General features: G+C 34.7%; 1 protein-coding gene and 1 long non-coding RNA gene across 4 annotated transcripts in view; one reads left to right on the top strand and one right to left on the bottom strand.

The window, feature by feature from the left end:
• The window catches only part of LOC134797579 (uncharacterized), a 220,818-nt gene extending 207,624 nt beyond the window's left edge, over nucleotides 1-13,194 (top strand). Inside the window, exon 2 of the long non-coding RNA XR_010145099.1 lies at nucleotides 13,074-13,194. This is a non-coding gene — a long non-coding RNA (uncharacterized LOC134797579). The remainder of the gene's footprint in view (nucleotides 1-13,073) is intronic.
• The window catches only part of LOC134797519 (serine-rich adhesin for platelets), a 401,987-nt gene that overhangs the window by 286,047 nt on the left and 95,768 nt on the right, over nucleotides 1-20,172 (bottom strand). The window lies entirely within an intron of this gene.

The raw sequence follows: 20,172 nt of genomic DNA, 5'->3' as shown, positions 1-20,172 counted from the left end.
AATATAACTTTTGGGTGTTGTGTTGTGTCAACCGTTGACTGCTTATAAACTATTGTATTCTCTCATGTGGATCACTCACTTGTATAATTTATAGCAAACTGCCTCACTTAGATAACTAAAATATTCAACGGAAAATTCCTACTGTTTTAAATGTATACGCTATTGTCTCAGCGGAATACCCTATTACGTCACAGCCTGTTTCGATGTATTTCGTATTAACAGAAATGTGGTCCCCTTAACGGAGGCCCAAGGTGTAACCGCTTAAATACCCCTGGAGGGGCCTAATATCTCGACGGCTGCCCACTTTATGCTGACAATATTGATGGCTTGTATGTTATTTATTTGGCCTGGGTCAGGTTTGTTTATAACGATTATTAACCAATGTTTGACTTATGTGTTGCGATATTCGAGCTGGCGACATACAAGTTTTGTTTGTAATTTAGTTTATAATATCTTTCACAGCAAAAATCATTTGTTTTATAACGGAGTAAAGTTGTTATTTATAAGTTTTATAACAATTAAAGCCCTCGTGATATTATAATAATTTCTAAATTGCAACACAATATTTTCACCACATCACCAACGCGAGGAAAACACTAGCTGAAAACATTACAAATCGAATCCAAATGACTATATCATTCAAAATCATCATTCAAAAGTCCATCCTACCAGAATGTGATGGAAATAACTCAAAAACGCGTCAAATTAGTTTGCGACGCTATAGGATAGGTAAAATGCAACTCTCGGGCTTTTAAGGGTTTCTAAACTAGCATTTTACTTACTAAATAGGATGTACATAGATACATACATATAATCACGCCTATTTTCCGGAGGCGTAGGCAGAGACCACGGATTTCCACTTGCTACGATCCTAACATACCTCTTTCGCTTCCTTCACTCTCATAGCATTCCTCATACACGCTCGCCTGTTTAGGGTTCTCTTGACCTGGCCTTTCTTCAGGATTTCCCCGATCTGATCAGAGAAAGTCTGTAGAGGTCTACCCCTTCCAACTTGCGCTTAAATATAGGATTAATTAAAGCACGTTGTGAAGTTCAATTACTTCGTCTAGCGTCATTATACCAATTTCTCCTGTTATTGTTATATCCACCTACGCAGGCTTTTAAACCAGGATTTAAAGGTTAATGTAATTTTAAATTAAACCGCCTACATGGTTAATACTTAGTACGTGTAGGTTTAAAATTAAAGTGTCGTTACCGTTTGCGCCAAAAAACATATACCTACGGTATATTAAGAGCTGTCACATGTTGTATTACCTGAAACAGAGAAACAGAAGTTACGTCTATAAATATAAATTAAATATTCATTTAGTTACCAAGTGTTTCTTTCTCTGTAGCATTTCAATTGTACTCGAAGAGAGGCCTATGCTCAGCAGTGGGCGATTAAAGGCTGATATGATGATTTCAATTATGCACAGCAAAACTGAAGGTATTGTAGAAATAAAGTGTAAGTTTTTTGTGGATAAAATACGTACTCCATATTAACTACTTGGTTTGTTTACTTGCTTGAGTCTTAGGTGATAGACGCCCACGTCAAACTGGGTTATGGTCTATAATCTATTTTTAGACATTTTTAACTTAATTTGCTCTAGTATAAATAAACTGCTATTGTATTCCACATTACTATACGTAGGTATATAAGGTTCTCCTTCAATCACGATCATTATATACATAATAACATACATATCTTGTTTAGATATTTTAGGCCTCAGTATTGAATCTGATATTCCCTCGATTTAGTTTCCGAATTAATCCTCTAACCATCAGAGTAATCTAAGAAGGAACACCTAAAAGCCTTATCGATAAACCTATCACGTTCATCTCATAAAATTCAGCCTGTGAATTGACTATAAAACACAAGAGCAAAACTAGACGTAGTAAAACAAACTATAGAGGTACGTAGTTGTGGGTATTGGCACTTTCAGGTTTTCTCTTTACCTAAAACGTTTAATAAATAGTAAACCTAGTGCAGGATAAGAGGTAGGGATTATATTCAGCTATATAATGTCCATGGAATGGGAGTTACAAATAAGTTATCATAATATAGACAGATACTTCAAGTAATTTTTAAAACACTGCTAATGTTTAAACAATTACAATCCTTTTGTGGTTATTAGTTGATTAAAGTGATGGCTGCTATAGTTATAAACGTTTAGTCATCGAAGAATGTTAGTATCTTCTAACCCACTTAAAAAAAGTTGGAATCCACGTTTTTCTTCAATAAAATGAAACCTTTGGGATAAAGTCAGAAATATTTTCCTCCGGTTCGATAAATTATCCGAGTTAGTGGCTAACCCTGGATGGTGCAAGTGGCCCTAAAGTGTTTAAACATTTCCGATATCCAATGCTCTCTAAAAAAAACTCTCAACACTAATGATTTTTAGTGCCTCATTTCACCCTCCTTGAGATTGAAATGAACTGACAAGCGCTCCATTATTCCCAGTCCATTATTGAGGTCAAAGTCGAATTTCCTGCTTGAAGTTGATACACCCCCTGGAAAATGTAAGGCGGTTTAATAAGGGAATGCTTATTGCGAACTTTCTGATACATTCCGGTATTTAAATGATAATGCGGTGGACGTTATTAAAAACATAGCTACACAAAATATCTGAAGATTCTTTCTATATTTTGGAATAAAGTGTTGATATTTTTGGCAGTATTTTTATATAAATTGCTCACCTTGCAAATCTCATTATTTTAGGAAAAGATCGGATTGAGTTTATTAAGCACATGTTTTTATTTCCCAAACAAAACGAAAACTCAGAAGAATGGGTTAAAGACATTGGTTAAAATGATATTAGGCGAATTCTATTCTTAATAGTCACTAGTAAAAACGAATCTGATTTATAAAACTGCGTACTGTGCTTAATCGTCACGATTGAACTCACTGTCTTCAGCTTTTATAATATCAAGGGATTGAGTTTTTCATGTCAAACCTTTTGTACCTCCGCACAACAAAACCTTTACATAGAAGATCGATGGACTGTAAAGCCAGGAAACGGGATCATTGTTAGGTTTTCATCTGAATGAGGAACGCAATGTCTCAAATCCCAAAGCGATGCGGGACGGAAATTTATTCCACTGCGCCTGTTTTGGATTACTTTCTACAAAGGGTCGCGACGTAAAATGTTTGCATTTAAATGTTTTGGAGCTTTACAATAAAAAAATAAGGCGCAGGGGGACAATTTTGAATGCGGGGAAATTTCAACTAATCGAAATATATTCCATGTTTTATTTACATTACTAACAATAGAGTGCCATATATCTCCAGATAGCGAAAAAGATGTGTTGTGTGTGTTGTGTATGACTCTAGTTAATAATTTAAAACATGGAACATATTTCGATTAGTTGAAATTTCCGCGCAGTCGAAATGCCCCCCCTGCACCTTACGAGTTTTTTCTACGTGATCGTTTGATGCAGTCAATATTTATTTTCAGTAACTTACGCAGCTACAATAAAAAGAAAATTAAAAAAATCATCATGGTGACCGCTTGTTGTCTACCATAGTTTAAGTTATGTTTAATTTGTATATCATGGTCTTTTTCATATTGGTGAGCAATAAAGAATATTTGTATTGTATTGTATCATCAACAGCTACCACACTCATCGGACAACAGTTAAATTAGTGTCGTGTTGGGCTAACATTGCGTCGCTTGTAGTGCACTGCCATTACCACAAACATTATTATATGTTAATCACTAATTACTCCTATTACGAGCAGAATACTATTAAAACGTGTGTTGTGTGCAATAAAATTATTACTACTACTACTATTACTAAAACGGTAGAATTTTGACTGACTTGACTATAGGTCTTTGTATTAGGATTTCCATACAACTCCATTGCTTCTATTGAACTCAATTACTTATATCTCACAAAGACAAGATAAAACCAAATGAGCTCCGGCTTAGTCCTATGTTTAACGGTTAGACACTCTAATCCTCAGGTTCTATAGCGTATTCTATTGAAATAAGGCCAAAATGTATAAAAGTCCGTGGCTAACTTTATCAACTGTAGTGACCCGCCCCGGCTTCGTTCGGGTTAACAAATTATACACCTAAACCTTCCTCAAGAATCACTCTATTGATAGGTGAACCGCATGAAAATCCGTTCAGTAGTTTTTGAGTTTATCACGAACAAACACACAAACAGACAGACGCGGCAAGTGACTTTGTTTTAAAAGGTGTAGTATTATTTGCCACATAAACTGTCCATTCTGCTATTTGCGCAAAAAGACAAAACGATAAATGGCAAGCAAGTAATATGGAAATATTTAAATTGCAGTGCGCCGGCTCACGGCGATAATCAAATCTACATTCGTTGCTTTTGCCTTTATTGTTTAAATAATTTTCCCATGGTATGAAAAGAAAAGCTAGATGGATACAATGCATTTATCTTCCAAACGTACACGTACAAAGTAGTCTGGGTGGCTTTTATATTATTGCTTCGTTCAATATTGTAGAGAATAATATTATGTATTACCTAATAGCTAGTGAAGTAGAGATAAATAAAATAGAAAAACCTTATTCTGCGTGAAGGTTCGATAAATTTGATTGACATTAATAACTTAAATTGTATAAAACCATTTATAGAAATCTGGACTACTAAAATATCTAACTACTAAACAATCATTACAAACTTCGCGATAAAAAGGCAAAGGTTGGTTTCGAAGGGTTATAAAGCAAAGTTCGTGCATAAATAACCTAACTTTATTTCAACTCGTTTAAATGTTTACTTGGTTGGAAAAATCTATTTGCAAACGATAGTGGTTGTTCAAAGGGCTGCTATTATACGTATCGAGGGTTAAGAGAACTTGTTGGGGCAAAACTTGAAGGGTTACCTTTATCCAAGTTTTGAGAGAAAATTTAGATCAGGTCTAGCGAATGAAATAGAAAAGATTTCTTCATTCATTGTGAAAGAAAATTTCATTCATGTCTGAAATCTGCATAATATCTACTAGAGTGGAAGCCGCTTAAAATGTATCCTGAAATTAAGCATAAATAAACTTATGATAGTTTGCCACCTTCGCCTGGGCCCGATAAAATTGGAAAATCCTAAAAATGCTGACTGGACTTTGCAAGGAACGACATGGGTGCCATTGGTTTTGCAAAAGAGGATTCTGAAAATCGTGTGAAGTGTGACCATGGGCTCTGAAGCATACAACCAGGATGGACACTAAGATAAGAAATATATATTTGATATGTACATATGTACCCAACGTATGTAAGCCACATGGTAATCTATCCATGTACATACAAGCTGTTTTCGCATTTATTGTCACTGTGACAAGGTGAGAAATGGCTCAAAAATGAGTTCCGACTAGACCGTACTCAGTTGACAAATAATCGTCATTTTAGTACTATTTAAATATTAGGTCCTGGCCTAGAAACATCATGCCTTACGTCTCATATCAATCTACTTTGATCTAAGTATTACAAAACACATTACCTGCTAAATGTGCAAGTGCATGTGTATGCCACACGCATGGAGTGATGGAGTCGTTAGGCGTCCACTAATGTATGCATTACGAGTCCTGCACGTGTGCGGCAGTAATGGCGTTTTATTGTCCTAATGCACGTTAAGCACGACTGACTGCGTGTGAGCATTAAAAACATAAAGAGCTAGAACTTTATTATACTTTATTTTTAAGATTATTCAAACCAAATCCTGGTGCAGCGTATACGCAACGACGGTGTCTTATTGGGTACGTTTTTATCATACTTAAATTTTCTTTAAAGCGGTGCCGCAGTTATTTGGGTTCAAAACTTTTCGTTGTCTTTTTTCTGGACGAGTGACAGAGTTGTCAAGCTTTCATTTGTTTCTTCTATCAAGTAAATAAAAAGGTAGAGTGCCATTTTATGTATTTCCAGCAGTAAATAATATTTTACATGAGAAAAATCTCAAATAAAATTTTATTGCATACAAAAAGCTCCACTCCATGACTGTTCCCGCATGGTAATAAAGCGCACTTCGTAAAATAAAACAAATATATTTTGCTGTCAATAAAAGCCTAACAGGTATTTAAAAGCCGTGAAAAAAGAAATTCTAAGCACCGAAGTACTAGAACAGAATCAATCGAAACCGATGCCTTTGATATTTTCTGAAAGGCTTGTCAATCTAGCAAATGTCAGATACAAATAAACGAGAACTCGAACGTAACCTAGATTTCTGGGCGGGTATTTGATTTAAGTAAAGAATCTTCTGAATTTCGTTGTTGTTTTATTATTGATATTGATTGAATGTCTAACTCTCTATTATATATGTTGCTTGTACCTAAACGTCACGTATCAACCCTATTATTACAATTAAAAACCTAATTGCCTACAATTGGAAGCTGTGTTATTTCAAAATTGCTACACTGAAAGAAAAGAATACTGTTTTAGAACAGTAAGAAATTTTACAGTTGAAATAACGTATATTACATTTAAATTTACCTATTTCAGTCAGTACGTATCACTGTTTCAAAACAGTAACATGTAAAACAGTAGTTTTAATTCATTAAACAGTAGTTCTTACGTATTGAAACAGTAACTCTAACGGTTCACCGTAATCAGTAGCAAGACAGTAACATTTACCGTTTAGAATAGTTATTTTCACTCATCGAAACAGTAGTTCTTACGTATTGAAACAGTAACTCTAACGGTTTACCGTAATCATTAGGAAGACAGTAACATTTACTGTTTAGAATAGTTATTTTCACTCATCGAAGCAGTAGTTCTTACGTAGTGAAACAGTAACTCTAACGGTTCACCGTAATCAATAGCAAGACAGTAACATTTACCGTTTAGAATAGTTATTTTCACTCATCGAAGCAGTAGTTCTTACGTAGTGAAACAGTAACTCTACGGTTCACCGTAATCAATAGCAAGACAGTAACATTTGCCGTTTAGAATAGTTATTTTCACTCATCGAAACAGTAGTTCTTACGTAGTGAAACAGTAACTCTAACGGTTCACCGTAATCAATGGGAAGACAGTAAAATTTACTGTTTAGAATAGTTATTTTCACTCATCGAAGCAGTCGTTCTTACGTAGTGAAACAGTAACTCTAACCGTTCACCGTAATCAATAGCAAGATAGTAACATATACCGTTTAGAATAGTTATTTTCACTCATCGAAACAGTAGTTCTTACGTAGTGAAACAGTAACTCTAACGGTTCACCGTAATCAATAGGAAGACAGTAACATTTACTGTTTAGAATATTTATTTTCACTTATCGAAACAGTAGTTCTTACGTATTAAAACAGTACCTCTTACGGTTCACCGTAATCAATAACAAGACAGTAACATTTAATGTTTAGAATAGTTATTTTCACTCAGCGAAACAGTAGTTCTTACGTATTAAAACAATAACTCTAACGGTTCACCGTAATCAATAGCATGACAGTAATATTTACCGTTTAGAATAGTTATTTTCACTCATCGAAACAGTAACTGTAACGGTTCACCGTAATCAATAGCAAGACAGTAACATTAACCGTTTATATTAATTATTTTCACTCATCGAAACAGTAGTTCTCACGTATTGAAACAGTAACTATAACGGTTCACCGTATTCAATAGCAAGACAGTAACATTTACTGTTTAGAATAGTTATTTTCACTCATCGAAGCAGTAGTTCTTACGTAGTGAAACAGTAACTCTAACGGTTCACCGTAATCAATAGCAAGACAGTAACATTTACCGTTTAGAATAGGTATTTTCACTCACCGAAACAGTATATAGTTCCTACGTATTGAAACAGTAACTCTAACGGTTCACCGTATTCGATAGCAAGACAGTAACATTTACTGTTCAGAATAGTTATTTTCACTCATCGAAACAGTAGTTCTTACGTATTGAAACAGTAACTCTAACGGTTCACCGTAATCAATAGCAAGACAGTATCATTTGCCCATATTTAATTACACAAACGGGTCTACCGCGATATAATTTCATTGTTTTTACCTTTAATTCCGACGTTTCAGCTGAGTTGCACCAGCTGTGGTCACGGAAAGACTGACGTCCCAACAAATGTCAACGGAGATATTAATAAAACACCACTAAACTACCCGAAATTAGTTTATAAAAATGTTCGGGGTAGACAAAGAAATTGCAGCTACCCGTTAAAGTTTAATGTTTATTGTCCACGACCGACGATTGTGGTAGACCCGTTTGTGTAATTAAATATGTGTACAAAACGCGAGAGTTTAAAGTGTTATAGTATCATTTGCCGTTTAGAATAGTTACATTCACTCATCGATATAGTATATAGTTCCTACGTATTGAAACAGTAACTCTAACGGTTTACCGTAATCAATAGCAAGACAGTAAAATTTAATTATTAGAGTCTTTACAGTTAGGAGCAAAAGTGAGTTAATAGTAGTACCTTAATAGTAATATATAGATGTAGTAATAATAGTCAAGCTTGACTTAATTGCTTTGAATACAACGTATAGATTATGAAATGCTCTATCAATCAGTTCACAAATGATCTGTCTATCATTTATGGTTTTACTCACTCAAAAGGCTAAAAATATCATACTTTATGTATCCCTGATAATTACCAAATCTGTGTATGAAAGGCAATGCCTAAAATTCTTAAATCAGGGAATGAGTAGGTACCTGTACCTTATAAGTAAATAACATATAGGCTCAAATAAAATTTCACAGAAAATTTTGTGAACAAATTGTGTGGTGCTAAGCTGAATCATTGCAATAATGTATGGAGCCAACAATTGATTCTCTTTTGCACCTGATATTTATTTTTGCAATAATTACTAGAATATATCTCTGGTTTAAGAGAGTTGCTGCTTATTGTAAAGACGCGTAATTAGTTTATCTTATAATTGTAGCAGATATGACATTCCCATAGGTAATATAAGTCATGATCTTTAACTCCGACTTAAACATGAAAAAATTTACACATTGTCTGTTATTAGTTTATTTGTATTTATTCGAACTTAACGTGTATCAAGAGATATGAAGATCTCAGAAGAATTTTATGTTATGAACACTATGAATTAGACTACCCGCCATCAAATTAGAGAGGGTAGTGCAAAATAGACTCAATGGAGAAAGACGAAAATAATTGATTGCAAACTTTTCTTACCAATTTCATGTAAATTACAGATACATCACAAAATAGTAAACATTGGTTCAGTTATGCTACTAACTGTATTGTTACTCTCCAAGACATACGTTTTTTACTGACTGACTCAGTATTTCTAACGGTTTACCCTAATCAATAGCAAAACAGTAAAATTTATTGTTTAGAGTAGCTATTTTCACTCACTGAAACATTACTGACTAAGTATTTCTAATTATAACCGTTTACCTTAATTAATAGCAAAACGGTTACTTTAAATAATTCGTTATCTCTTCTAATCGAATAATTTAACAGAGCTATATGAGTTTCAATTTATCTAATGTTATTAAAAATATAGTTGAAAACTACACCGTTAAGGCATTATAAGATCAGCGCCCTCTTACTGTGTACAAGTGAAGTCACTTAGCCAAACATCAAATAAAATCCAATAGTACTGAATACGCGCCACTGTATAGACAATTTTATTAATGTAATTCATAATTCATAATTCATAATTCGTTTATTGTCTGTAGAACATGGGTATATACAATGATGGAACATGATTTAATATGGAATCACCATGGTCTTGCCAAAAGGCGTACAAACAGTCACACTTATAACTACTTACTACTACATAAAACATAAGTCATGCAAATGCAAATTACAATATTATTTACAAATTTATGATTTAACAGAAGCGGTCTCATATCTAATATTAATTACGGCGATAACGTTAAGATTTGTCACAGAGGTACTCTTGAATGGAGTAGTAGGCTTTTTTTGATAAAAAGTCATGCAAAATTTTCTTAAAATGTTGTAGATTATTACAGTTTAAGATGGGTTTTGGGAGGTTATTATATAATTTAGGTGCCATTCCGAATACACTTTTGGAAAGTAAGGCCGTTTTGAATGGTTTTGCGTATATTTCTCCTTGATGTCTAATGCTATTAAGTTTTGTAAATTGACCTATGTTTAGTTTCACGTGTATAGCTACTTCATAGATGAAAAGGCAAGGCAAAGTTAGTATTTGATGTTTTGTGTACAGGGGTTTACAAGACTCTAAAGATTTTTCATAACATGCTGCTCTAAGACATTTCTTTTGTGATCTGAATGCTCTTTCTCTATCTGTGGAGTTTCCCCAGAATATAACTCCATACCGTAAAGTGGACGTTACATATGCGTGATACGCTGTAAGCACAGTTGCCTGATTAGCTACTTTCCTTAAGTTATATAAAGCGTAGGAGTATTGGTCTAGTTTACTACATACTATATCGATTTGATTTTTCCATGTCAATTTACTGTCTAAATGTAATCCTAAGAAGCGCGTCATTTCAGTTTCGTCAATCTGTGTATTCTTATAATTAATATTTAGATCACTTGTCTTATTAACTCTTTGCCTAAAATTCATTATTTTTGTTTTAGATAAATTAATTTTTAAATTGTTTTTGTCCATCCATTCAATTATTCGTTCAAGCGTTCTATTAATGTTCAATTGGTATGTCTCTAAATCTGAATCTTCTCCTGAGATAATTACTGTGCTGTCATCAGCAAAGAGTATCATAGGATATTCAACGGCAAGTGGGAGGTCATTAATATATACGTTGAACAGTAAAGGACCTAAAACGCTACCCTGTGGTACCCCGCGTATTATTTCTTGTATATCAGATGAGAACGTGAATTCAGTTTTACTGTCTAAGCATATCCTGTTCACTTGAGTAATTTGTTTCCGATTTCTTAAATAGGATTTAATCAAATCGTGGGCGTTACCTCGTATACCATATCTGTATAGCTTATTTAACAATAATTCATGGTCGACGAAGTCAAAAGCCTTCGTCATATCCATGTATACTGCGCATACCGGTATTACTTTGTCTACTTTTGCCATGATTGTCTGTAGTAATTCATATATAGCCATATTTATTGATTTGTTTTTACGAAACCCTTTCTGTTCTTTGGCAAATAAGTCATTCTTTTCAAAGTACGAGCTAATATTATTATAAATAGCTTTTTCAAAAACTTTTGAAAATATTGGTAATAACGCTATCGGTCGATAATTATTCATATCCAGTTTATCACCTTTCTTATAGAGGGGTTTAATGATAGATGTTTTCAGCCGGTCTGGAAATACTCCCTTTTCAATGCATAAGTTTATTATGAAAGTCAAAGGTTTCGAAATAATATGCTTTGCTCTTTTAATGACCTTGGTTGATAGTCCATCGATTCCTGTACTATGTGTATTTTTTAATGAATCTATAATAATACGGATGTCATCGCATGTTGTTGGTGCCATGAATATTGAATTAATTGAATTAAATGTCATTGTATTATTAATTTTGCTATTATATTTATTGTTATTGTCATTATTACTATTCAAAGATGTTTGCTTGATAAAATTACTATTAAACGCTTCAGCTAGATCTTTCGGATTTGTGATAACTTTGCCGTCAACTTTTATCTTTTCGATAGTCTCTTTTGGGCAAGGCAAGTCTCGTAAGGCAGCGCCATCTATTAAAAAATGTTTGTATCTAAAGATCCTAAAGGATAGATGTCTGGACGTACACCGAGTGGTTAGCTGTATGAACGCAAGATGGCGCGCTAAGTCAAATTTATCTCATCAAAAACATTTTCATCTCTCCTAAAAAGTTCACCTTTCATAGACTGATAGCCGGGTGGAAAATTGCATTTCCCACCCTAGGGTGGAAAGTAATTTATTTTTATTTGTACTTCGAGCAACGGCTACCAGCCATATACTTATGCCATATTATTCAGTTCTGTTAAATTAGATTCAATATTAGCTTCCGTATTTTCAGACCAATTATTATCGAAATTAAATGTACATAATGGCATTGCATTATTAAAAAAAATATACTACTTGTATTTAATATGTATGTATGTATGAAATAAACATAAATATTTTTGACAAAGTTGCGTTCGGCGGGTCGTGGTCTCAAACTTGGGTTACCATTCATTGAGCCAACATCATAATCAAGTCTACAAAAAATCAGAACTACCGGATTTGACGCAAACGCGAAATGTATAAAGTTACTGTACTTATTAACTGGAGTTTACTAACATTTCATTGTGACATTTGTAACCCTTTGAATATTAGATATCTATAATTATTTTTATAATAAATTGAATGACCTGGCCATATATCAGTTAAATACATATTATATCAGCTCATAATAACAGGCCTTTATCATCTGTGTCAGATGTTTTAAGCAGCATCCTGGTTACGACACTTGCGTTCGTGGCTGTAAAGCCCTATACGAGAGAGGATCCCTCGGCCACACACGCGGCAGGTGTATGCTCCCCCAGGTGGGCGGGGGTTGGAGCCCTGCTCGTGGCGCCTCATGCGTTTTTCTTTTAATGAGGAAAACCAGGCATCGTCGTGCTTGGATTGACCATTGTGAATAGCACGACGCCACACGGGTCGGCCTCCGGCCATTTTCTGCCATTGGTTGCATGAGATGTTAAAGGCAACCATGTCACGTTTCGCGCAAACATCGAAACATTAGGTTTAACTGACTGACTCAGTATTTCCAACGGTTTATTGTATCTAATCAGTAATCAATAGCAAACCAGTAACATTTAATGTTTAGAACAGTTATTTTCACTCATCGAAACATTAGGCTTTACTAACTGACTGTAGTGACTGTATTCGGGAAATTTTATGAAAAGAAACGGAACCGTCTCGGGCTACCGTGAACACCGAAATTCGCAAATGGCGGGCATCTTTCTCTATCACCCTAATAATTACGCCATAATTGGAGTACGCACTTAAAACAAGCGGCCAAGTACGAGTCGGACTCGCCCATGAAGGGTTCCGTAGCAGCAAGTAACATAATAAAATTGCGGCTTACGATTTATGACGTATTAAAAAAAACTACGTACTAGATCTCGTTCAAACCAATTTTCGGTGGAAGTTTGCATTGTAATGTACATCATATTTTTTTTTTTAGTTTTATCATTCTCTTATTTTAGAAGTTACAGGGCACACATTTTACCACTTTGGAAGTGTCTCTTGCGCAAACTATTCAGTTTAGAAAAAAATGATATTAAAGACCTCAATATCATTTTTGAAGACCTATCCATAGATACCCCACACGTATGGGTTTGATGAAAAAAAAAATGTTGAGTTTCAGTTCTAAGTATGGGGAACCCCCAAAATTTATTGCTTTTTTGTATTTTTGTGTGAAATTCTTAATGCGGTTCACAGAATACATCTACTTACCAAGTTTCAACAGTATAGTTCTTATAGTTATGGAAAAAAGTGGCTGTGACATACGGACGGACAGACAGACAGACAGACAGACAGACAGACATAACGAATGCATAAGGGTTCCGTTTTCTGCCATTTCCTACGGAACCCTAAAAAAGGGAACCGCCTTCAAAAAACCAACCCACTGAAAAGCACAAAATACTTAATTTTGATATGGCACCCCTATACGTGTCCAGTCCCTATCCCGTCGTAAAGCAAATTTCTGGAAAAAGTAATTAATACCTAATAATAAGAAAATTAATAACATAATACGACGTTTCGGTGCTAAACGATTTGTATGTATATTGCTCCCACTCCCACTTTCAGTCCTAGTCCGAGTCCCACTATTTTATCTAAATCGGTTTCAGCTAGGTATACCGATAGCATCGCCACCTACCGGGTCCAATTGGTTTTTCAAACCATCCATGTACTGTCCACTAAAACCTTCTCCAGAATGCAACACTTTTCTGAAAACCGCATCAAAATCGGTTCAGCCAAACGCAAGATAATCACGAACAAACATACATACATATAAACATACAAACATACGTATCAAACTAAGAACGTCCTTTTTTTAAAGGCGGTTAGAAAAAAGTTAATTACCCACCTAGTGGAACTCTGCAACACAGGCACACGACGACAAGTCGGTTAACCAAAACAAAGTGTGCCTATTATGTTGCACCAAACCTGAGTTCCACTAGGTACAGCCAGGGTTCAGCATCAGCTCTATCTTGGGTACTGCTCTCCCAAGTGCTCAAGATGTGACGGATGACCAAAATAGCGTGGGCCTATGTTGCACCAAACCTGAGTTCCACTAATAGGTACAGCCAGGGTTCAGCATCATTTTTACCCTTTGGGTACGGAACCCTAGGTAATAAACGAGTAGGTACGATTATGACCGTGACTGTTTCTTAAATCCAATTTGTTGACATCGAATTTCCGAAATCAAGCAGATACTATCCTATCCGGTATCCGGCCGGACAGTAGGACACTATTCGGTATCCGGCCATATATTAAAATAAGGGCCGGATAGGCCAGATACCGCATAGTAACTGAATATCCGGTGCATCTAGTATTAACATTTGAAATGTACTTACCTATATAAAAAAAAGTAGGTTCCTGACAAACGACCTACGATGTCATTGAAAGGAATCAATTTTTTTAATTATATTTAATTTTGTATAGCCTAGCGAAGAGACATCACCAAATAGTAGTGTTAATAACTTATTACTTAGGTAGGTACTTAAAATAGGTATGCATTATAATCATATACTTAAACATCATATAAATCATACTAAAAGGTTAACTGGAAGAGATCCCTCAAAGGGATAAGTTCGTCTTTGTACTTCTTACTAATTGTATGTAATTTTTTTAATATCTTACTGCACAATAAAGAGTTTACTACTACCTACTTACAGAACAGTAGTTTGTACTGTCTGACTCGGTAATATCTAACGTTGCCGAATTGGCGGGACGAAGGCATAGGTCGCAAACCTTTTCAATTTAATTCCTTCTTGTACGACAATGCTGTGAAGTCAATATGGGATACTATATTGTTTAAAACCGTTGCTGATTTATACGCCGTTTTGTCGACTAAATAGTGTGTAGTTTTAAGTTTATAAAAAATACATATATGTATGTTAGTCTGTAAGGTATTTGTAATATGAGCCTTGTTGCCTGAATTAAATTTCTAAATAAATAATATATATATATATATATATATATATATATTCATATTCATTTTATTTGTATTAATCATACATTGTCAGTGTTATACTTAGGTCCATAGGTATGTAAGATGGATGTGAAACATAAATACATTAATATATCTATATATATATATATATACATCCTTTTCTTGAGGAAATAATTTTTTAAGGACCCCTTTTCTTTTTAGAAGGCATATCCAACGAAACCCTACACGATAGGATTAAAGTGAAAAAAAATTTTCAGCCCCACTTCGGGGTACCTATGAAAGTAACGTAAGGTACCTCAAAAAAAATTGTTTTTCTCATTTTTGTTTTACTGTTTTGTCGGCGTGATTAATACACATACCAAATTTCAGTTTTCTAGTGCTAACCATCACTGAGCTATGCTGCGGACAGACAGACGGACATGGCAAAACACATAGTTGACTGCGGAACTTTATTTAACGGTATACATTTTCTCTTAATATGATTAACCCTTTTTAAAAAAGTGATTCTAATTACACTTTTTATGCCAGTCAATGTTTGTGATCTCTGCATTGCGACGCCATGTCGGCCATGTAGCGCGTCGCGTGAGGCGAGCCGCAAGACGCCATTTTGTGTCTCATTCCAGTCAGGCCACCGGTGGGTAAGGTGCGTTAGGTGTGTTCTGTGAACGAAATTGCTGATTGTCTTAATTTAATTGTGTAGAGTGTGTGAACTGTGAACCAGTACGGCTACCACCAGTTTTGACATTGACATAACGCTCACGTTTACGTAACTTACTTTCTATGCATCTCGCTCGTACTCGCATATGCGAGCAATAGTGGAAGCGAGTTGTGCAGAAAGTAAATTACGTAGACGTGAGCGTTATGTCAATGTTAAAACTGATGGTAGAGGCTCAGGGATGATGAGGTAAATACTTAATTTTAATTGTAAAACTAGTTTGTAGGTATTCAGGTATTTAAAAAGTTGCTACTTATAATAGGTAGTTACCGACGAATTGTCGTTTGTGATGATTTCTGCAAGCGTTCTTTGCTGTCCGGTTATTAACATTATAATGTTGATAGTGGTTTATGCTGTGAATGTGAAGAGAGTTAGGCCAAGAAAAGTCTGCAGCGATTTTGATAGCCCACGCAGTGCAAGTGTTATTTTACGTCATACAATTTCATAGAAGGTTGACATCAAAATCGCTGCAGACTTTTCTTGGTCTAACTCTAACTTTAGAAGTGACATTATTTAATACTTACTATTTGCGAATTTCGGTGTTTACGGTAAGCCCTGTGGCATGAGACGGTTCCGTTTCTTTTCATAAAATTTCCCGAATACAGTCAGTCAGTAAAGCCTAATGTTTCGTTGAGTGAAAATAACTGTTCTAAACATTAAGGGCGGGTTGCACCGTGCCCATTTGATGTGCTGATCATGGCTAAAGATGGCGCTAACGAACGCTAACTGCATATTTGGGTTGCACCACGCCTAACGTCTGTTAAAAAGTTACGCTGCCCTTAACCGGTCGTAGACCACTGGTTAACGATTTTACCGCCTGATAAAAATGGCGGCACTTTATTGAATTTGTCCGTATTTCATGAATTTATATTTGATTTTTCAATAATTTTAGGAAATATGTTATTTTAATTATTAAAAAATGTTAATAACAATAAAATGTGGAGTTTGTAAACGCAAAAACGTGTGACAGTTGACATGAATGGCTCTAAAAGTCATTATAATTGGGAGACGATCCGTCTTTCATAAATACATTAATTTATTTATAGTTTAAAAGAAATGTGCGTGTTTTAAGTTTAAATTGCGTGCAAAATGACTCAAAGTTGGAGTTAAGACCAGATTGACGTTATCACAGGTTAACAAATACGTCCCATCAGATGAAACTCGACGGCATATAATGTCGGCACTACTACTTGTCGCCAGGATGGTCATTAAAACCAATTAAAGGCTTCTGATTATTGGAATCAAGATAAAAATGATAAATCCTTTGAACAAATCCACCACGGACGAACTATGATATTCGAAAACAGCGAGATGGCACCTATAGCCATCTACAAGTCTGCCTCTGAAAATCGTAACCCGCTATAGAAGTGAACTATGTTTAGAACTATAAACGTACATAAAACAAATTGCGAAATATAAAATCAAGTATTTTGTGAAGTATGGCAAGTGAAGTTTTGTGAAGTGTGGAATGTATTAGGACAATTCCAGACTAGTTGGCATAACTAATAGGTTATAATAAAGTGACAAAAATGTGTAATGCAAAAGTGATTATAATACTTCAACTCCTACTTACTTGGGTTTTATTTGCTTTTACAACATAATCTTATTCATAACCCTAACAACAACTTTCCAAGTAGGCATTAAACTAAAATAATATTATTTTTGGAGCTATCTATATTTGAATTGCAATTACAACTACAAGTGCAATTTGTGTTGCTTCTAATAGGATCCCGCACCCATTATCAACATAGTATGGCAAAGCATCCTTTAGCACAGCGGTCGGCAACCTTTTAGCAGCCAAGGGCCACATAGTAGTTAACTAACTAACTAAGTTTAACTTTTATATTGTATTTGTTAACAAAGTAGTCGCGGGCCGCACTTTGTTAATATTTATGTCTTTATCAGACATTGACGTTTGTCAATATTACATACAAAATAGCCATGGAGGCTCGTGGGCCGCAAGTTGCCGACTGCTGCTTTAGCATAAAATAAAAATAAATGCCCGAGGGATGCCGCTTTCCTAAGTAATAAAAAAAGCTACAATATATATTACCATGCCAAGGCGATACTGGCTGTCAAGCTTAGTAGAGTAATTATTCTGGAAATATGGAACATGCATGAGAACAACTGAGTTGTTTTAAAGGAACTTATAATATGCTTGTCAGATGCAGAAAGGAACAATACCCCTATCTGCATCTGACAAGCATATCTATTGACAAAATTCAAGGTATTCTGTAAGTAGGGCTCTTCCACTATAGTCAAAAAACATTTGCAGTGACTTTAAAAATACAAAGCAACATTTATAAAACTTTAATACAACTACCAATACCTGGGTCAAATAAAATATAATATGGCTTGTTTTCTTGTCACCTGAATTTTATTTGTGTTCAACCAGTCATACATTGAAATATATTTAACCCTAGCCATGTATTGGAAATAATGTTCCAGTACAGTACCTACTGATTAACCTACCTCAAGTCCCTATATACATAACATTTAAACCTAACATAGGTACCTAAATAGCCCTGAATTTGTCACAAGAAAAGGCCCTCGGTCTGAATTATTTTATTTTATTTGTTTTCCCTCCATACTGGCTTTTTAATTATTTATCTACACCCGAAGAAAATAAAATAGTTAATAACCAAGTTACCTGTATGACTGAAAATATAATAACTGATAGGTAGGTACCTCCTTAAATATAATTGTAAAATAAATAAGTTCTTTATCTACTCTCCAGGTAACCCTTTACCTCCATTGGTCACTAAACTGCTTAAGTACCTAAAAAGGATAGTAGTATGAAATGGAAAATAAAGTAGATAAGGTAACTAGCAATATATTTTCTTGTCAAAATTGAAATTCAGATAATATTTCTAATTGTACTTTATTTTTTGTAACAAGTTTCTTCCGGTTAATTTAATTGTATAATTTGTTGATTTCTTGAATTCATTCACTTGTGTGTAACTTTTATCTTGTATTCCATATCATATGGTGTCAATCTAACCTGAAAAGAAAGCAACATGATATTATTATAAGTCATCATATTCCTCGCGTTTGTCCCGGCATTTTCCACGGCTCATGGGAGCCTGGGGTCCGCTTGGCAACTAATGCTTAGACCAAGCAGTTTTAAATTAAAGTACAAAAGTAACTCAAATGCCTGCTACTAACAGTTATGCATTATTTTGTCAAGAATATAATTGGAATTTTTTCCCTAACTATCGTCTTTGCTTCATAGTTGTAGATAGCGTAGTTAGCGCAAGTAATCACTTGTGCATGCTTGTGCTTAGGGCTCTGAAAGGACTGGAAGTAGGAAGCAGCTATAAGCATTAAACTAATAAGATAACTTACCGGGCAATGTCGCTCCTTGTTTGATTCCGACTTTAGCTAGGCCATTCAACAATCGTAGTCAGACATTTCACTTTAGAGTGTTTTTAATATATAACCATAAATATATTCAGGAATGGCTTATATTGTTGAATATTTAGATTTTAAATCTGCAAAGAAAGTGTAGTTCGCGCCTACAAAACTTTTCTCTTTGAGAATTTTGACAACTCAGTTTGGCATTTATGACTGGGTTGCTATATAAAATAAAAATTCTACCATAAAATTTTTGGTAGGAATGCGTTCATAATACGGCAATACGATTACCGATTAGTAATTTTAACGTCCTGTTATTTTATAGTTGGTGCAACGCATTTTATTTAGCAATCGTTAAGACCCCCACGTCAGCGTTAAAATTTAGCGAACCGTGCTTACGTTAGCAGGTGGTTTGGTGCAACCCGCCCTAAATGTTACTGTTTTGCTATTGATTACAATAAACCGTTGGAAATACTGAGGCAGTCAGTAAAACCTAATGTTTCGGTATGAGCTGATATATGTATTTAACCGTGCTATAGCCAAGTCATTTAATTTATTATAATAATATTTATTTATATCTAATATTGAAAGGGTCACAAATGTTACTAAACTCCAGTTATTACAGTAACTTTATACATTTAGCGTTTGCGTCAAATCCGGTAGTTCTGATTTTTTGTAGATTTGATAATGATGTACGTACGTACCCCGTAGACATACATACACTTAAGAAATTTGGCACATCTGTTTACTAAGCCCACATAGACTAACATATATTGTATGAAATATTGTGTGATTCCAATAATATTACATATTGAATTGATAATCTCCTTTTTAGGATTCCGTAACCAAAGAGTAAAAACGGGACCCTATTACTAAGACTTCGCTGTCCGTCTGTCACCGGTTTTTTAATTATATTTATTTCTGTGAAGATCTTTCTAATGCAAAAAAAAAATGTAGTAAAATAAAACTAATGTTGAGTCGATGAATACAGACAATAATAATCGGCCAAGTACGAGTCGGACTCGCGCACGAAGCGTTCCGTAACATTACGCAAAAACCG

Source organism: Cydia splendana, chromosome 15 (assembly GCF_910591565.1).
Source record: "Cydia splendana chromosome 15, ilCydSple1.2, whole genome shotgun sequence".
NCBI classification, from domain to species: domain Eukaryota; kingdom Metazoa; phylum Arthropoda; class Insecta; order Lepidoptera; family Tortricidae; genus Cydia; species Cydia splendana.
Note: the sequence above shows the minus strand (reverse complement) of the source record. Positions and strands in the feature narration are given on the sequence as shown.